The sequence below is a fragment of the Squalius cephalus genome, assembly GCF_949319135.1.
Source record: "Squalius cephalus genome assembly, chromosome: 9".
Classification (NCBI taxonomy): domain Eukaryota; kingdom Metazoa; phylum Chordata; class Actinopteri; order Cypriniformes; family Leuciscidae; genus Squalius; species Squalius cephalus.
In genome coordinates this window covers 41,522,531-41,544,232 of record NC_137130.1, presented here as the reverse complement: position 1 = coordinate 41,544,232, position 21,702 = coordinate 41,522,531, and positions in this window count along the sequence as shown.

The window sequence follows — 21,702 nt, the reverse complement described above, 5'->3', positions numbered from 1 at the left end:
ATACCTGTCAACATTTGGGTACCAAAATACGGGAGACCGTATGCGTATTCAGTTCAACCACATGCGGTTTCATGTCATCTATGCATTACACACCCCATCGCCAAATCATATAAAAATTCAGTTAAGACAGTTGTATTCATCTTAAAAATACACATCAAATCAATATACAGAAAAACTGATTTCTAAAATAAGGTATAGGCCACAAATCTGTGAGTAGGCTACAGTTTTCAAGACTGAACAGGTGATGTTGTGTAATATTCAGTTACTGTAAGAAACTGTTCCAGCGTGTGGAGTTTACAGGAACTGAATATTACATCCAAATATTGTTATGTAATCAATCAGCATATTGTTGTGTAACTTCACCTATTGGAACAGTATTTCACAATTTTTCACAGGAACTGAATACAAACAACTATTGCGAAAGAACAATTTACAAAACAACGATTGCGAAAGCGTGCAAGGATTATGAATTTGTTCACTGTTACCGTTGTACGTAGTTTTCTTTTTTTTCTTTTTTCTGTATAGTTCTATTTTGTTAATAAATTTTGCATTCTTTTGGCTTTCTCGTGTGTCCCTATTTTTGTTGTGTCCCTTTTGAGCCACGGGGCAAAACGGGTATGGATTGAAAAACCAAAGCATCTGTACGGTTTACAAATCTGAGCACAGCCGCCATGCAGCCAAAGGATGACAGAAAAAAACGGATGCTGCGTTAATTGCGTTAAATATTTACTTAACACAGAGTCTTTTCCCATTTCTACCAGCAACGCTTATTCAACTTCCTGCGTCTACTACCTGCGCAGATATCGGCGGCACAACTGGGTTGTAGGTTGCCAGGTTGAGCTCACAAATGGGTTGAAATGTGTATGATGTGTTGATTGCGCGAGTAGGGTGGGTTTCATACAAGATTTGGCACCTGGACAACCTTGGAATAATATATTGATGTGATTATTCATATAACGACATTTGGGCCATACAATTAACGGGAGTTTCACGGGAGAAATAACAAAACGGGAGGGGGGCGGGAGATGGGTGTGAAATACAGGAGACTCCCGGGGAAAACGGGAGTGTTGACAGGTATGATGTGGTATGTTAGGAGTTCTTCAACTCTCTAAAAATGTAAGATGATTTTTATTTTTATTTTTGTTTATCTAAAACTAAAATAATTGGTTCAGTAGATTTTTAGTAAGATATTTATTTTAAAGAACTGAATGATTTTCAACTTTAGTTAAATTAGTAAGATGTTTATTTTATATTATAAGCATCTCATTTATATACCTTTAAAGAACAGAATGTTTTTCAACTTTAGTTAGTGTGAAATGTACGTCATTATTAGAGAACCTCTTTTTCACACTTCCACAGTGCCTCGCAATCCCCACTGCACTCTGGAATGCGGAGGGAGGGAGGGTGGGTGGGTGGGTGAGTGGGTGGGAGGGAGGGAACTCCATGCTGATGCTTACATGTGACACACATCCTGATATATATAACCCTAATAATCAATGGAAACCCTATACTCACATGGTCATAAATAATCCCATTAACCAATTAATCAACGGTCATAGGTCATTTCCAAACCCCGGAGGATACAAGGTCAAAGGTGACAATGTCAGCGAGAGGGTAAGGTCACCGCTAGGGCAGGTCAACACTAGGGCAAGGTCAGGTCAGGTCAAGGTCAGGGCAAGGGCAAGGGCAAGGGCAAGGGGCAAGGGGCAAGGTCAAAGGTCAACCCATCAATCATCATTAAATAAAAAGCCATCAATAATTTTTGACATCAGGTGTCTCTTATCTCTACTAAGGACACTCCACTCCACCAGTCAACTGTATTTAGCATCGTACATGCACCAATGCTAAATATTCTTAAAATGTAATCATTATGTTCCCAACTTACTTTAATTAGCTCATTGTTTCCTTCTTTAAATCAATACATGATGTTAGCTAATAACAGCATGATTTGTATTATCGTAGAACTGTACATTTCTGACATAGATAACTTGAACACAGTCATCTCTGATAACAGATCACTCTAGATAGTAATGTAGACACATACTTTCTGTAAAGCTGCTTTGAAACTATATGTATTGTGAAAAACGGTAATACAAATAAAAGTGAATTGAATACGCTGCATGTAAAACTTGTCAAAATTGAATTTATGTTCCAACATAAAATGTTAACATCGATTGATTGCCATTTCACAATATCAGAGCACTCAGCTTGAAGAGTTTCAAATACAAATAATATGAAATATGAAATAGGGAGAAACAGCTAACTTAGCTGATGACGTACACAATGTTCATGGTAAAGTCACATAGTCTATATTTTAACATGCACAATGAAACAGTTTTCTGCAAGCTACTGTTAGATGTCTCATTTAAAAAATTTGTGAACTGAAAATGGCTTACCTCTGCATGTTTCCTTAGATTGGAAGGAGAATTCTTGTAAGAAGTAATTGTACAGGCCGAGGCAGGAGATGGCACTTAAAAATCAAGGACTTGTTCTTCTTTTCAACTTCTTCAAAAAAATTGCGTAAATAAGGCCATGGGTGTTGTGGCAAGTTATAATAATAATAATAATCAACTTTATTTTATATAGCGCCTTTAAAAGTTGCATCTCAAAGCGCTTTACAAAGACGTACAGAAAAGATACAAAAAAATTTATAAATAGAATCATACAATCAAAGTCAATTTAAAAGACATGGAGGAAAAAAAACAAATTCACAAATATGCTAGCCGGAATAAATAAGTTTTAAGAGAAGATTTGAAAACACTAAAGGATTCAGCATGTCTAATCTCAGTGGGGAGAAAATTCCACAGTTTTGGAGCCAAAGAAGAAAAAGCCCGGTCACCCATAGAGCGCAAACGAGTAGCGGGAATAGTTAAAAAGCCAGAATCAGAAGAGCGGAGATTACGCCTTGGGGTGTAGACAGTTAAAAGTTCAGACCGGTACCGGCCTTGTAGGTAAGCATGAGAATTTTAAAATATATGCGAAACCTGACAGGAAACCAGTGCAAGATAGGACTCCTAACCCTGACTCCAAGATATGACTCCTAACCCTGACTCCGAGATAGGACTCCTAACCCTGACTCCAAGACAGATCTCCTAACCCTGACTCCAAGACAGAACTCCTAACCCTGACTCCGAGATAGGACTCCTAACCCTAACTCCAAGACAGGACTCCTAACCCTGACTCCAAGACAGGACTCCTAACCCTGACTCCAAGACAGGACTCCTAACCCTGACTCCTAACCCTGACTCCAAGATAGGACTAACCCTGACTCCAAGATAGGACTCCTAACCCTGACTCCAAGACAGGACTCCTAACCCTGACTCCAAGATAGGACTCCTAACCCTGACTCCAAGATAGGACTCCTAACCCTGACTCCAAGACAGGACTCCTAACCCTGACTCCAAGACAGGACTCCTAACCCTGACTCCAAGATAGGACTAACCCTGACTCCAAGATAGGACTCCTAACCCTGACTCCAAGATAGGACTCCTAACCCTGACTCCAAGATAGGACTCCTAACCCTGACTCCAAGATAGGACTCCTAACCCTGACTCCAAGACAGGACTCCTAACCCTGACTCCGAGACAGGACTCCTAACCCTGACTCCGAGACAGGACTCCTAACCCTGACTCCAAGACAGGACTCCTAACCCTGACTCCAAGATAGGACTCCTAACCCTGACTCCAAGACAGGACTCCTAACCCTGACTCCAAGATAGGACTAACCCTGACTCCAAGATAGGACTCCTAACCCTGACTCCAAGATAGGACTCCTAACCCTGACTCCAAGACAGGACTCCTAACCCTGACTCCAAGACAGGACTCCTAACCCTGACTCCAAGATAGGACTCCTAACCCTGACTCCAAGACAGGACTCCTAACCCTGACTCCAAGATAGGACTCCTAACCCTGACTCCAAGATAGGACTCCTAACCCTGACTCCAAGATAGGACTCCTAACCCTGACTCCGAGACAGGACTCCTAACCCTGACTCCGAGACAGGACTCCTAACCCTGACTCCGAGATACGACTCCTAACCCTGACTCCGAGACAGGACTCCTAACCCTGACTCCGAGATACGACTCCTAACCCTGACTCCGAGATACGACTCCTAACCCTGACTCTGAGATACGACTCCTAACCCTGACTCCGAGATACGACTCCTAACCCTGACTCCAAGATACGACTCCTAACCCTGACTCCAAGATACGACTCCTAACCCTGACTCCAAGATAGGACTCCTAACCCTGACTCCAAGATAGGACTCCTAACCCTGACTCCAAGATAGGACTCCTAACCCTGACTCCGAGACAGGACTCCTAACCCTGACTCCGAGACAGGACTCCTAACCCTGACTCCGAGACAGGACTCCTAACCCTGACTCCAAGACAGGACTCCTAACCCTGACTCCAAGATAGGACTAACCCTGACTCCAAGATAGGACTCCTAACCCTGACTCCAAGATAGGACTAACCCTGACTCCAAGATAGGACTCCTAACCCTGACTCCAAGACAGGACTCCTAACCCTGACTCCGAGACAGGACTCCTAACCCTGACTCCGAGACAGGACTCCTAACCCTGACTCCGAGATAATAATAATAATAATAGATTTTATTTATAACGCACTTTTCATTCCGAAGAATCTCAAAGTGCTACACAAAAGAACAACAATAACTACAGAATACTAAAAACCATAAAAACAATAAAACAATCAGCACATAAAAGCCTTTCTAAATAAAAAGGTCTTCAGTTCTGCCTTGAAAGTGTCCAAGCTCTGTAATTCTCTCAGCTCCCTTGGGAGGTGGTTCCAAAGCCGCGGTGCAGCTGAACAGAATGCTCGGTCCCCCATAGTATGAAGTCTGGTGGTCGGGACCTGGAGAAGTAGGTGGCCTGATGATCTGAGAGTGCGGGAGGAGGATTTCAAGGTGATGAGTTCTTGTAGATAAGGTGGTGCATGTCCAGTGATACATTTGTGTGTGTACAGCAGAATTTTGAAGTCGATCCGGAATGAAACAGGGAGCCAGTGGAGTGAGTGCAAGATGGGAGTTATGTGATCATATTTTCGGACTCTCATGAGGACTCTGGCAGCGCTATTTTGAATGTATTGTAGCTTCTGCATGTTTCTGGCAGAAATCCCAATGAAGAGTCCGTTGCAATAATCCAACCTGGTGGAAATAAAAGCATGAACAAGCTTCTCTGCATCCGGAAGAGTTAAAAGAGGACGTAGTTTGGAGATATTTCGAAGGTGGTGGAAGGAGGTTTTGCAAATATATTTAATGTGTTCGTTGAAAGTCAGCTGCGGGTCAAACCTAACCCCTAGGTTTGTAACTGAGGAGGAGAAAGTAATGGCTTGGTCATCCAAGATGAACTGAGATACGGGAGAGGAGTGGATTTGGTGCGGGGTTCCAACAAGTAGTGCCTCAGTTTTAGCAGAGTTTAGCTGGAGGAAGTTACTTTTCATCCATTCCTTTATCTCCAGAAGACATGTGCTGAGTCGCGACAGGGTTGTGGAGGGGCTCGGAGCAGTTTTAATATAAAGTTGCAAATCGTCCGCATAACAGTGGAAGGATAGTCCATGTCTGCTGATGACAGAACCGAGTGGAAGCAGGTATAGAATAAATAGGATAGGGCCGAGAACCGACCCCTGCGGAACACCACATGTGACAGGGAGCAGCCTGGACTCACATTCTCCTAGTATAACTCGTTCAGTCCTGCCAGAAAGGTAGGACTGAAACCACTGCAGTGCTGTTCCCGATAGTCCAACTGTATTGCGGAGGCGATCCTGAAGGATGGTATGATCCACTGTGTCGAATGCGGCTGTTAGGTCGAGTAGAATGAGCAGCGATGGTGATCCTGAATCAGCTGCCATGAGAAGGTCATTTGTCACCCTTAGCAAAGCTGTTTCGGTGCTGTGGGCCGAACGAAAGCCTGATTGAAATACCTCATATAGGTTATTGTGCTCTAGATGGCTGTGAAGCTGAATGGCGACTTCCTTCTCTAGGACCTTTGACAGAAAGGTGAGGTTAGAGATTGGCCTGTAATTTCCCAGGACCTCCGGGTCTAGGGTTGGTTTCTTAAGTATCGGACGAATGACAGCAGCTTTAAGGGCAGGAGGGACAACGCCTGTTATTAGTGAGAGATTAATAAACTCAGTGATGATTGGGCTGACACTGGAAATTAGTGACTTGAGCAGAACAGTCGGAATGGGATCCAAGATGCAGGCGGATGGCTTCATTTTTTTTTTTTTTTTAGATACGACTCCTAACCCTGACTCCGAGACAGGACTCCTAACCCTGACTCCGAGATACGACTCCTAACCCTGACTCTGAGATACGACTCCTAACCCTGACTCCGAGATACGACTCCTAACCCTGACTCCAAGACAGGACTCCTAACCCTGACTCCAAGACAGGACTCCTAACCCTGACTCCAAGATAGGACTAACCCTGACTCCAAGATAGGACTCCTAACCCTGACTCCAAGATAGGACTCCTAACCCTGACTCCAAGATAGGACTCCTAACCCTGACTCCAAGATAGGACTCCTAACCCTGACTCCAAGACAGGACTCCTAACCCTGACTCCGAGACAGGACTCCTAACCCTGACTCCGAGATACGACTCCTAACCCTGACTCCGAGATACGACTCCTAACCCTGACTCCAAGATACGACTCCTAACCCTGACTCCAAGATAGGACTCCTAACCCTGACTCCAAGATAGGACTCCTAACCCTGACTCCAAGATAGGACTCCTAACCCTGACTCCGAGACAGGACTCCTAACCCTGACTCCGAGACAGGACTCCTAACCCTGACTCCAAGACAGGACTCCTAACCCTGACTCCAAGATAGGACTAACCCTGACTCCAAGATAGGACTCCTAACCCTGACTCCAAGATAGGACTAACCCTGACTCCAAGATAGGACTCCTAACCCTGACTCCAAGACAGGACTCCTAACCCTGACTCCGAGACAGGACTCCTAACCCTGACTCCGAGACAGGACTCCTAACCCTGACTCCGAGATACGACTCCTAACCCTGACTCCGAGACAGGACTCCTAACCCTGACTCCGAGATACGACTCCTAACCCTGACTCTGAGATACGACTCCTAACCCTGACTCCGAGATACGACTCCTAACCCTGACTCCAAGACAGGACTCCTAACCCTGACTCCGAGACAGGACTCCTAACCCTGACTCCGAGATACGACTCCTAACCCTGACTCCAAGATACGACTCCTAACCCTGACTCCTAACCCTGACTCCAAGATATGACTCCTAACCCTGACTCCGAGATAGGACTCCTAACCCTGACTCCAAGATACGACTCCTAACCCTGACTCCAAGATACGACTCCTAACCCTGACTCCAAGATATGACTCCTAACCCTGACTCCAAGATAGGACTCCTAACCCTGACTCCAAGATAGGACTCCTAACCCTGACTCCAAGATAGGACTCCTAACCCTGACTCCAAGATAGGACTCCTAACCCTGACTCCAAGATAGCACTCCTAACCCTGACTCCAAGATACGACTCCTAACCCTGACTCCAAGATAGGACTCCTAACCCTGACTCCTAACCATGACTCCAAGACAGGACTCCTAACCCTGACTCCGAGACAGGACTCCTAACCCTGACTCCAATGTTTACAGCATTAGTAGGGGTGGGAATCACCAGAGGCACCACGATACGATATTATCCCGATACTTAGGTCACGATACGATATTATTGCGATTTTAAAGGGGTCATATAATGGTACATGCACTTTTACAAGTTGATAGTACTGAAGTGTGTGTTGGCAGTGCCTGTACACAACCATCCTATCATGATAAAAATCCATCCAGTGGTTTTGTTTTAATCTCCTTATATGTTTGACCCTCTCTGAAATCAAGCCGTTCGATATTGTGACGTCATAATATCCAATATAATATCCCTGAGCGAGCTGTGACAGCCTTCGTCATAGTAGTCCGCCATTGTTGATATGCTGGAGCAGAATGGCGTCTAAGCGATTGTGGTGTTCAGTTCTTAGATGTAATAAGGAACACAGCAGTCATTTGGATGTTCCTAAATCCGAGCGGTTGAAGATGCAGTGGCTGAGTTTTGTTTTTGAAGCGATATGCCCAAAGGATTGACGCAGGGATTCCCTCACGGGGATTCCCCACGATCGTCTGCACTTTCCTGTTTGCGTGAATCATTTCACACCAGACAGCTTTACAAACGAGAAAAAACGGATCGGTACCAACGTGTTCCTGCTGAACCTCCAGAAGATGTGAGTGTAATGTTTTATTAACCTTTATATTAGTATTTACATTAATCTTTGCGAAATTTGCAAACCTTGCTGCACGCTTCACAATGAATGCGTCTAAGGTTTACACTCAGGGTACATTACATCATGTTTTCTATGTACGACGACGATCTCAATATAATTCATAATCCCACGTTTATAATGATCAAAGCGTGGTTATTGTGTTAGAAACGGTGCCCGCACAGAACAGAGGGGCGGGGTGAGCAAAGCTCATTATCATTTAAAGACACATGCACTGAAACGGCGTGCTGAAAACAGAGCTGTTTTTGACCAGGTAAAATTAGTGTTTTCTTACAATACTAATGAGAATTTTTAATTAAAGTATATTACAAACTTTTAATTTAGACCCTAAAGAATCATATTAGCTTGTACAAAAATGGCATTATATGACCCCTTTAAACATATTGCGATATTCTGCAATATATTGCAATTTATTACCTTTTTCCAACTTCAAATTATGTCCGCAAAGGAAAACTGTCAACATCTGTTTGTTCATGTCACATCAATTTTAATAATCTCCGTTAATAATCTGCATTAATAATCTGTTACACAGAACTTATTATATTAAATATTAATCAAAAATGATTCACACCTTCACAAAATCCAAACATTCAGTGTAAGAGTAAAAAAATGACATAACATTATTTATAGTAAGTTTATTTGATTCACATCTTATTTAGAGTTTTGACCTTGACAACCCAACTGCATTTACCCAAACAGTCTAAACTAAAATATTGTTTTGGTTGAATCGGTTCAAAGGAGTCATTAGTTCGCGAATCGGACGTGTCATTAGCGGACTTGTACGCGTGTGATTATCCCGGCAGTGGACATCGCACAAGATTTGTCAACACAGAAAACATTTCATCATTGGATTTTGTTTTGTTTATTGAAAGTGTTTTTCATGTCAGCTGAATGTGCGGAACGCTTTTCAGAGAAGATAAGGCAACGTAATTTTTTTTTGTTTTTTGTTTTTTTGCACAACACCCAGCAGTAATTCAGGAAAAAAATACCTGAATGCTGCACGTGAAACTTCGGTCTTCCGATCTTTTACCATCGTGTCAATTCTCAATTGATTTTGATTAATATGCGCGAGGGAGCGAGAGAGAGCAAGACAGAAGACGGCGAGGGTGCGCGCGCGATCGCGGCTCTCTCTCTCTCTGCTCGTTCTTTCAGTACCCTGTTGACTTCAATAATAAGTAATCAGTAATATGCACCTATCGCAAGCGCAGCAGTCATGTACATCACTCACCGATCAAATAAGGCTTTGGCGAGACAAAAAATTGCTTGTGAGAGAGACGCGTGAGTGACAGAGAGACGGAGGGAGAGCAGGGAAAGGAAATGCAGCTGAATGAATACGCTGCGTGTTTTAAATTGCGTAAAAAAATGTTTTATAACGAAACACAATATGTGACGGCCGGTGTTGATTCTGTGGCGCACCGCCACATTCATTTTTAGCATTCTACTACCAAAGTTAAATTCTCATGTGTAATTTAAATAATAAAACATCGATACTTGGCGCCCGTGTATCGATACAGTATTGCCACAGAAAATATCACGATACTATGCTGTATCGATTTTTTCCCCCACCCCTAAGCATTAGGTGATATTTTTTTCTTGAGAAAAATGAAATGAAATCAAATCACAAGAATTGAACTGAATTGAAATCCTGAAATTTGTTTCAAGCAATAATAAAAAACATAGCTTACCAGAAATTGTACCATATAAACATTGTAACAATGTTTTTTATTGTCCTTTATACTGTGACTTAAGGAACTCTCTTTTTGAATTAATCCAGTTAAAATATCCTGATATATTTTGGAAAGATGAGGGGGAGATTTTGTGCTGGTTGTTTGAAAATGATGTTTTTGCTTTGGCAAAATTTATAGAAAAGGCCTGGTACTTGAGGCAAAGTATTTTGTATCCCACGTGAGAAGTCATCTCTAATTGTATGGGTATTTATTCTTAGTGGTTTAGTGATGTTATGTTGGGTTCTGTGTTACATCACGTGGCTATCTGGAGATAATTGTGAAATTATTATTGTAGTGTCTAATAAGCCCATGAGGGCTGGGCACCATGGTGTTTGACACTTAAATAAATAAATATATATAAAAAAAAAAATCAAAATGTAACATGTTGTCACTAATACAATTCAGTTTAGTTACTACAATGTTTTGACAATCACAATACACTTAGGCTATTTACACAAATTTTTTTTTTTTACAGTTAAAAATTTCAGTTAAATACGAAGGAAAAACAGCGCTGAAAAATCATGCAAAAACTGTGGCCATAATTGTTAGTGTAGCCATAACTGAGGATTCAAGATTAGTGGCAGCCATCCTTGCTGAGGGCTCAGGTTCAGGCTTGGCGGCGGCCATCTCTGCTGAGGGCTCAGTTTCAGGCTTGGCGGCGGCCATCTCTGCTGAGGGCTCAGGTTCAGGCGTGGCGGCGGCCATCTTGTCAGGAGACACAGGCTCGGCGGCGGCCATCTTGTCAGGAGACACAGGCTCGGCGGCCGACGTGGCGTGAACAGACTCAGACTTGGCAGACATGACGTGAAGAGATTCAGGCTTGGCAGACATGACGTGAAGAGATTCAGGCTTGGCAGACATGACATGAAGAGATTCAGGCTTGGCAGGCATGGCGTGAAGAGGCTCAGGCTTGGCAGGCATGACGTGAAGAGGCTCAGGTTTGGCGTGGAGAGACTCAGTTAAAAACAAAATAAAGTCTATTTGCTGGCATAGTGTAGAATGGTGATCAAACGAAGGCATTAACTCAGCGAGTTCATCATCCAATCCATTTTGAAAGCACCATTTAAAATAAGTCTCATCCCAAGGTACCTGATCCGTGAAACAGAGAAAATCCTTAATATACGCTTCCAGGGGACGATTCCCCTGCCGTAGATTTAGGAGTGCAGCTGCTGGGTTCATTGTAGTAGGTCAAGTATTCTGTAATAAGAGGTCCACTGGAGGCAAGTTGAAAGATGAAAACCCAAATGCAGTTTATTATAACTAAAACAAAACATGAAACAAAAACATGATGTGGCATGAAAACAAAAACCATGGCATGAACATGAAACTTACACTACAACAGAATTACAGGAAACAATACTTGACCAAGACACATGGCAAACATGAGGGCTTAAATACACAGACTAATGACAAGACAAGGGACACCTGTGAACAATGATCAGACAATTAACCAATGACAAGACATGGCAGGATCACATGACAAACAGGGAATCACATGACAGACATGGAAACAAGACATAAACAAAACCAAAACGTGACACACTCTTATTGTATATGTTTATTCATATTTTAGTTAATGATATGTAAGTGCATCATTGTGTCATGACTTTACTTGAGAAGGCACATCATAATTAATTAATTATTAACCCTTGTGCACTGTTTGATTTCTGTGTACACCCTTTCTGGAGTGGGTCAAATTGACCTTAATTGGATTCAATACAATTTCTCCAAAATCACAATATGACAAACAACAAAGATTCAGGAACAAACTGTAAACTTTTAATATCAACATTTGTCAAACAGTACAAAAAATATATATCTGAACATATGATTTATGAAAATGAAAACAGTATACTGACTTTTTTTTTGTTTTATGTTTACTGTATCAGTATCACACTCCAAAACCTGTGAAATTACTATGGGGTTAGAATTGTTGCATTATTCCAGATAAATAGATTGATATTCACAAACAAATGTAAAGAGATTCACAAAAATTTATCAAATTCACAAATAAATAGATTAAGATCCACAAATAAATGTAAAGAGTTTCACAAAAATGTATAAAACTCACAAATAAATAAAATGAAATTTGCAAATAAAATTAAAAATACTTACAAATGTGTTTTATGTCACAAACTCAACTCTGCCTGGCATTTATTTGTGAACCGCTGCACACATTTGTGAATCTCTTCTTGTGCGTTTGTAAATCCCCTCACGTGTCTGTGGATTTTGAAACGCTTCTAGTGTCGACATGCAGACAAATCCACAATTAAGTGGACTCCACTCTCCGTTTACTCAAGCCAATCAGATAACGGCCACATTGAGCTGACCAATCGTAGCACGTTCTCTCTACAACCAATCACGGTAGGGCTTTACACTCGGGGCGATCTTGCCCTGAGTTAACTTTGCTCGTTCATCTGCATTGGCTCTAATAGGAAGTGTAAGGCTGAGGCCATAAAATTGCTACAGTAAAATATGTTTACAATTTGGATTTCGTTAGAGTTCTTAGACCATTAAACTGTGTATCAAGCCAAACCACATTTTTTTGAGCCTTTGAAAATGCCAGAGAGACAGCGCTTACGTCTCTGTTGTGGGAACTAGTGATGGCAAAATGAGGCTTCCTGAACCACTGAGACCTCGCAGCCCATTGCTTCAGCCAAAGGTTCATTACTCGAAGCTTCATTCAGCATTGCTCACTAGTGACACCTAGCTACTGTGCAATGAAATAGCAGACAAATTAATTAATTTTATTTATTTATTTATTTATTTTCTTCTCACTGTTAATGTCTGTAACCTTTCATTTGCAATAATAAAAAGACCTGAGCATACATTTGTCCATTGCCTGGGTATAATATAAAATACGTATCTTTCTCTGTCTGAATTTACTTGTGCAGAGACAACTGTCACACACACAGTTAATTAATTATTCATAAATTGTTTGGATAGTGACAGTATGAACAGCAAAAGTGACACTGTGTTGAGTGCAGTGCTTATGGTGGAGGGAGTGTAATAAAGTAAACTGCAACAGCATAGTCTGGGGTGGGAAAAATTTGTAAAAAAAAAAACTAGTTTTAGTGCAGTGTTGTGCTTATTGGACTGGGGATATAGAGGAGCAAACTGCAACACTGCAGTTTGAGGTGGGTGAAGGAAGGATTACAATAGATTTTTATTGAGAAACAGAATTATTTCAAGTGTGTTGGGGTTTAGACGATTCCTCTTCTCGGACACAATCTCTCCAACCTTGGAAAAGAAGGAACAGAGGATGCAGGGGAACATAAAAATGCCAGTGCCAGCTGGTATAAATGAGGACACTGATGCTTCTGTTGAGCCCACACAGGGGAGGATTCCCTCTTTCTTGCTGGTCCATTACCAGGAAAAAGGAAGAGGTCACAAAAAGCAATCAAATTCAAAAGGGCAATCCAAATCAAAAAGCAGTCCAGTCCAGATCCAAAAATCCAAATCAATCCAAATAATCGTATCTAATTAATATAACAAGACTATAATATAGCTAGGCCTACTATAATTAATAATAACAATATACTATATATTCTAACCTGATAATGTAATAATATACAGCCCTAACACTCATAAGACACAGTAACGACAATGCCAATGGGAGTTCTCTAACTCTCTGATTCTCTGACACTACAACTGCTTCTACTACTCCTGCAACACCCACAAGGTGGCGCGAGTTTCGAACCCCCTTTATCCGGAAGCGACACTCAGACCGAACCGATGACGTATCCACACAAACCGCGGCCTCGTTTGTCATTAGTCACGTGATTTTCACGTTAACAACACAAGCCTCGAATTGCGGCTTCATCTGGCACACCCATAATATAGTGGCCTATATTAAACATTAAATAGGTTCCCTGTATTACGATTCCCTTTGTTTGTAGAGAAGATATAGGTGGGTTATTTTTAAACGTGTGAGGTTGTTGCATTCCAAGAGATATCATCATTGGCGTAATTTACGGGAGGGACGTGACCCCACCACTTTTTGCCAGGCTCGATATTGTCCCCACCACTTTTTAAAAGTAATTGAAAAATAGATTGATATGTATTAAAGGAAAAGCACAATCTACAAATCGTCATTCTTCATAATCTAATTCATTCATTTTACACATTTTTCCGCCGGTCAGAAGCTTTTCAACGTCCTCAACGGTGATATCACGAGAAAAATATCACGAGACACTCGATATGCATCATGGGATATGTAGTTTCCTTTCCTTATAATTAGTCTACAGATTCCTGTACCTTTGTTTTTGCGATGTTCGTATTGTTTGGATACTGTTTTAATGTTGAAATATTTTATTTAAGATTTTTGAGAAAATGAATGGGACAATATCTCTGGTCCACAAGTCATATCACTACTGTAGTCATCAAGTGATGTCTAGACGGTGGACTACAGTTCTTCTTCAACCACGCAGTGAGTGAGTTCACTTGAGGCATTGTTGAAAAGTCACAAGTCACGGTTATTATTACAAGTCATGATTAAGTGTTTTATGAAAAATTTAGTTATGTAAGAAGTAAATAGTTCATTTTGTAAACTCGTCTTAATTCAGTAGTAACGAACGAGCACGTGAAGCAGTTTAGGCTTGACGTTAGCTAGCAAATTCGATTTAGTGGTAAGAATCATATATAGATTCATATAGTTTTGAGACCCCTTGAAAGTAAAAATACAATGAATTGGCTTTTATTGTTAACCAATGTTTTAATTCTGTAACATCATTTTAGTGAAACCGTTTGATGTCAGCCTTTTCCAGGATTTTACCCATCACAAGTGCGGACGAAAGAGGGAAGTGTGTGCTAGCATAGAATGTTACTGTAGCTGTTATTTCATTATTATTATTACTTTTTTGGTATATCATTTTATATTTGTTTGCCTCTAAGGTAATGCTACATAGTATTTTAACCGTTTAATAAGTGATAAAGTTGAAAATGTATAGTATGACAAATCGTTGAGCAACAAAGATACATGCTTTTGATAGAAGTCAACAGTAATCTTGTTTATTAACAATAAACAATAACATCAATATGTTTATGAACACATCAGAATGAACTGTAATAAGAAATAAAAATAATATTGTAATGGATGTCAAAAAGAGTATCAGAGTAACATCTTTTTAGGTTTAGTTAGCTTTGTCCACTTAAATGAACCAAAAACCTGAGCACGTCTCTCTGAGGCCTTTATGAATCCCTGGCTTATTTTTGTTGTGTCTAATTTATTTGTTCTGTCTTTGTGAACATGACAAACAACAACGCTGTTCAGACGGTTCTGGGACATCGATTGAACACTGTAAAAAAAATCCCGTAGTTTTTACGGAAAAAAACTGGCAGCTGGGGTTACCAGAACAATTCCGTAAAATATACAACAAAACAGTAATTGCTTTTACCGAATAACATGTACATTTTACAGTTTAAACCAGCATATAACACACTGGAGTTCTGTTATATTTACTGGTTTAAACTGTAAAATGTACGTGCTATTCTGAACAACATGTCAATTTTACAGTATAAACCAGTAAATATAACAGTAAATTTCAGTAATATGATATAATGTTAATTTACCATCCTATTGAAGTATTAATATCTGTTTTGTACACTGATAACCACCAATCACAGCAGTGATGAGAGTCACATGATCAATCAAAGCTCAACACAAGCAGTTCTTCCACAAGAAAGTTAATACTAATATATATAGAAGCTGCACAGTGTCATTCACACAAACATTAAACACCATCATGGTAACACATGAAATTTTAAAAATGCAATAAACATTAATTTAACAACATTAAATGTAACATAAACCCCTAATGTACATAACTGATTAGAAAAAACGAAGAAAACTATGAAGAAACAAACATAGTTATTTCAACAAAAATACATCAAATGTGAAGTGTCACAGGGAATTGTGGGAATGTCAATTTACGGTTTTTCACTGTAAATTATACAATGAGTTGTTTTTTCACTTTCAAAAACTGTAAATTTAACGGTATGTTACAGTAAAATTACATTAAATGTACCGTTAGATCTATCACAGTTATTTACCATATATAGTACGGAAACTTTCTGTTAACCAATTAACAGTTTTTCACTGTAGCATTTTTACAGTCTTTTACCGTTAAAATTACGATCATTTTTTACAGTGAAGCCATGTCTTCAGGAGCTTCTCTCCGCCTCAGCTGATGATGCAGGAACTATGAGAAGTAAGCGGACCAGAGCCTCCACTTGCTTGAAGAGTCCACGGACCTCAGGTACCATGTTCTTCAAAATATTGACCACTTCTGTACAACTTTGGTATTTATAATTTGTGCAAAACATGGCCATCTGCACCTTTAGGGAACAGGATTCCAGCTCAGGGTAAAGTTCAACAATGTTATTGACTTGCTCAGAGATCAGGACATTTTCAAGCATGACAATGATGCGCAGACCCTCCAGTTCAAATCTGTGTGTCAGCTGTGTCATCACTGCATCAAGAGCTTGGAAGATCTGCACACGACAGTACTCTTCATCTGTATTCGCAAGGTAGGGCTGAGCTGGACCAGCGTGTCTGGCAGAAGGCCTTCTACAATGTGGGACTGTTATCGCCTCAAGAGGCAGGCAGCTGATAGCTTGAGTGAGCAGGGCAAAACTTGACTGTGGAGATCACAGAGTTGCAGCAATCAATACAGCCAACTCCTTCCATAGAGCCAGGACAGCAGGCACCTGAGAAATACAGAACAACTGAACCATTTCAGCCTGATCCCAAATTCATTGAGGTTCAAAACTCTTAGATTTCAGGAGAGCTGGTTTAAGAGCTTCTCATGGCTTCTCAACTTAAAGGGGTAGTGTGTTTTTACGGCATCAATGCCTTTTCCGAACAGATGTCAACACTGGCCAAGAATACAGAGCAAACATTCGTCTCTCAGCGTTTCAGGAACTGGAAACATGGTCCAGAAGCTTTCGAGAGACATACAAACAGCAAAGCTCACAACATTGCAGTGAACACATTCATTCACTGTGAAAAGCCAATAAAAGTGCAACTGTGCAGCATTTCATCAAAGGCACAAGAGGAGGCCAGGTTAAACAAAGAGCACACCCAGGTTCCTAACCGATGACGAAGACTTAACAGAGCAGCCATCAAGTGTTAGACAGTATTCTAGATTATTGCGTGAGGAAGTTTTTTGTCCAATAATTAGAATCTCTGTTTTTTCAGAATTAAGTAGTAGGAAATTACTAATCATCCAAATTTTTTATGTCAGCTATTCATTCCGTTAATTTTGTGAATTGGTAAGTTTCATCTGGGCGTGAAGAAATATACAGCTGAGTATCGTCGGCATAACAGTGAAAACTAATTCCATGTTTCCTAATGATATCTCCCAAGGGTAGCATGTACAGAGTGAACAGCAGCGGTCCTAGTACTGAGCCTTGTGGTACGCCATACTGAACTTGTGATCGATGAGACATCTCTTCATTTACTGCTACAAACTGATAACGGTCAGATAAGTATGATTTAAACCATGCTAGTGCAATTCCACTAATGCCAACATCATTTTCGAGTCCATTTAAAAGAACGTTGTGGTCAGTAGTATCAAATGCAGCACTAAGATCGAGTAACACTAATAGAGAGATACAACCACGATCGGATGATAAGAGCAAATCATTTGTGACTCTAACGAGAGCTGTCTCGGTACTATGGTACGGTCTAAATCCTGACTGGAAATCCTCGCAGATATCATTTCTTTCAAGAAAGGAACACAGTTGTGAGGATACCGCCTTTTCTAATATCTTTGACAGAAAAGGCAGATTCGAGATCGGCCTGTAATTGACTAATTCTGTAGGATCTAGTTGCGTTTTTTTAACAAGCGGTTTAATCATAGCCAGTTTAAAAGTTTTTGGTATGTATCCTAATGACAAACATGAATTAATGATATTAAGAAGAGGATCTATGACCTCTAGGAGCATCTCTTGCAGTTGCTCAGTCTGTATAGGGTCTAACATACAAGTTGTAGATTCAGATGATTTAATGAGTTTAGCGAATTCTTCCTCTCCTATAGCAATGAATGATTCCAATTTTTCTTCAGGGACACTACAATGCACTGCCTGATGCGATACTGTAGTAGACAGTTGCATAGTTATAATTTTGTCCCTGATATTATCAATCTTATTAGTGAAGAAGTTCATAAAATCATTACTGCTGTGTTGCTTGGAAACATCTGGGCTTGAAGATTTATTTTTTTCGTTAGTTTAGCCATTGTTTCAAATAAATACCTAGGGTTTTGTTTATTTTCTTCTAATAGGTTTGAAAAATAAGCAGATCTAGCAGCTTTTAAGGCCTCTCTGTATGCAATCGAGCTCTCTATGTGATGGGATTTATCTGACCTTGGTGACGTGAGCAGACGGTCGGTTTAGCCAGTCTGTCTGCTTCCTGACCTGGGGCCGGTTGCACCAACTGTGCGTAAGTTACAACTTAGCCTAGTTTTGACGTAAATGGCCACTAAGTTACGACTTACGCACTTCTAATTATTTTTGCGTTGCACCATTAAACTTAGTTGAAGCGTAACTCTACGTATAAACTAAATATTTACGGCAGCCTCCGATCAGGAGTAGTGGTTGGAATAAAATATCAGACAGACTGAACTGCATCAATAAGCTCTTCTTTTACATGACAGACTTCAATTCTTTAGACATATATGATTATGCTGACATTTACACTCGCTTACATTTTAAGAGAGAGAACATTATGTGAAAAGATCACTTTGTTAGGGGCTATCTTCAACACGAACCCTTCCTAAACAACCCGACGCTGTGTGCATCGGTCCATGTTGTGCATGTCAAATATCAGTCATAATCAATAAACGTAATTTCTTATGTTTTTTGTATCAATATTTATTTATTGATCCTTATTTATTTCATTTCAAATACAGTTTCTGAATGTTACTTAGGCCTACATATAAAAACACTTATGCTATTCATGATCAAGTATTGTATTTGATGGAAACGTATTTTTACCGTTAGTAACGTGAGGCAAAAGAATGAAGGACAAACTGAAATTCATGGCATTTCAACACAACATCTGCTCATGTATTTGAAGGCTGCTATTGGATCATCGAGGCTAAACGTCATATTATGCGACTACTCATTACTTTACAGAGAGTTTACGATCTACTAGCTACGCTCTTCCTTACGAACAAATGGTGCAACGGAATAAAGTACAGAGTTAGTTACAAACTTGCTAGTAGTTACTAAGCCTCTAGTGAGGACTTAACATTCCAATTTAAGAAAGAACTTACGAACGGCTGGTGCAACCCTACCCTGAGCCCCAGATTGTCATGTTTGAGCTCTAAGACTATGTGCCATATTACTAGAGAGAAGAGCGACCCCATCCCAGGAGGGATTAATACCATCTCTTTTCAACAGGTCAGGTCTGCCCCAAAAACTTTTCCAATCGTCTATGAATTCTATATTATTTTGCGGACACCACTTGTGTCTTTAGGTGCTAACAAACAAAGCCATGAAGCCAGTCAAGTTAAAGCGTTGTCTGATTACGAAGCCCCCAGAATATAACGGCAAAACAAGAGTTTTTCATTTGAAAAAGCAAGGAATACGTCCACCAGAAAACACAGATGGTGAACCAGGCCACAGCTTTAGAAAAAGCACAGAAAGCTTCTTATTGGAGGATCAATGAACCGCTAAAAGTAAAAACCTCACACAATTGCTCAAGAACTCATACTTCCAGCGGCCGTTAAATGTGTGAAATTATGCACGGCATAGAGGCAGCAAATAAACTGATGTACTCGTTACATCATAAGAAGAATGGTGTCTACGCTAATGTTAGTCTCTCTGTTTATCACGAGGTTTACCGTAGTCAGCCGGTTCCGGGCCGTATCCAGATCAGATGGAGGTGCTCCTAGACACGACCACAACGCATCCCTGAAGTGTCAGCAGAGAGTGTGTCTACTAGACTCTCCCCTGTGAAGGCCTCATCGACACGACAGCCATCGGCACTGATCCTCAACAAACTCGTCTCCATATCGGTGTGACTCCGATCTTCAACCAGATGAACTGGATAATATTCTGATTGTTCCAATCCAATCTGACTTCTGACCTGTAATGCTGCCAGCATCATAATCATACACTGTTCGTTCACTGGTCGGAGGAGAACTGAGCCTGATTTCTCCCAAAGTTTTTTTCTCCATTCTGCCACTGATGGAGTTTTGGTTCCTGCCACTGGCGCCCTTTTCCACCTTTGTTGCCATTGGCTTTTGGCTTGCTTAGTTGGGGACATTAAATTTAACATTTAATTTAATATTCAACAATAATATTGATCTGCCTGCATTGACACTATTATACAAGAACTGAACTGAGCTGGACGATGACATCACTTTTTTCCAGAGCGGCTATACATGAACTAAATTAATAACTTTTTACAACAAAAATGAAACATCACTGAACTTACTTAAGCTGGACTGTGACGTTATTTTCTTCTGGAAACAAACTTTGTTGCATTATTTTCCTGTTATCTCTGTAAAGCTGCTTTGAAACGATCTGTATTGTAAAAAGCGCTATATAAATACATGTGACTTGACTGACTCCTGGATGCTTTCGTGACTGAATCAGGACTGAGCTGGGATAAATGCGTGGCTGTTCATACTGATGGTATGGCGGTGATGACAGCCCAAAAAGTGGAGTTATTGGATTCTGCATCGGCATGCGCTCGCATGGAAGCATAGAAGTGGATCTTTACTCTGTTTTAAACATAGCTGTCACTGCTGTTCATTTAGTGACAAAATCACTGCCTTCATGAAGAAAACAGAGCTATGGAGAAGGAGGTTACAAGATGGAGTTATAGACATGTTCCCCAACTGACTGTCTCTCTCACTTTAACCACAGACAGGTTGTTTGTGTGGAGAAAATCACCTCAGCTCATACTTCTGGGATGTGAACAAGGGTACCTGGGACTGGGTGCGGGATCCTTTTGCCCCAGCTGCAACAAGTGGCCTAGCTGGTAACACAGAAGAAGAGCTGTTGGACTTATCCTGTGATGGGACACTGAAGGCCTCATGCAGGCTTTTAGACCTCCCTCTCACACGAGTGTCCTGAACTCACTGCCAAGGCCATGACAATATTTCTCCCATTTCCTACCACTTATCTCTGGGAGTCCTCATTCTCCACTTTGGCTGCAATGAAGTTCAGGGCTCGTTTGAATGTGGAGAATGATCTGAGAGCCTGTCTCTCGTCCAACACTCCACAAATAAACAAAAAGTGTTGTGAGAGAGAGGCTCATCCATCTCATTAGTTTAGGTGGGCTACGGATGTGAGCTACGAATCTACCCTAATTATCCAATTAAACATTTCTGAATAGGCTTAATTACTATGATGTCTTCTGTTTTGATAGCTTCTGTTATGATTTTTTCTTGAATCATGTTCATGATTTGTTGTTTGTTCTGATATTGATATGAATGAGGAGCAACGAGAAAACTGAAGCACTTAAAATAACCTAGTAAATTTAATCTTTGGGTTTATTAGAACAGTGTTGCTACTGTTGATTTTATGAAAGCTTTTAAGATCATTACTTTAAAATTATATAGATTTTAAATATATATACTGTATATAAAATGCAATCAAGTTTTCCTGAACTTCGCTACAGGGCAGAGGTCTCAC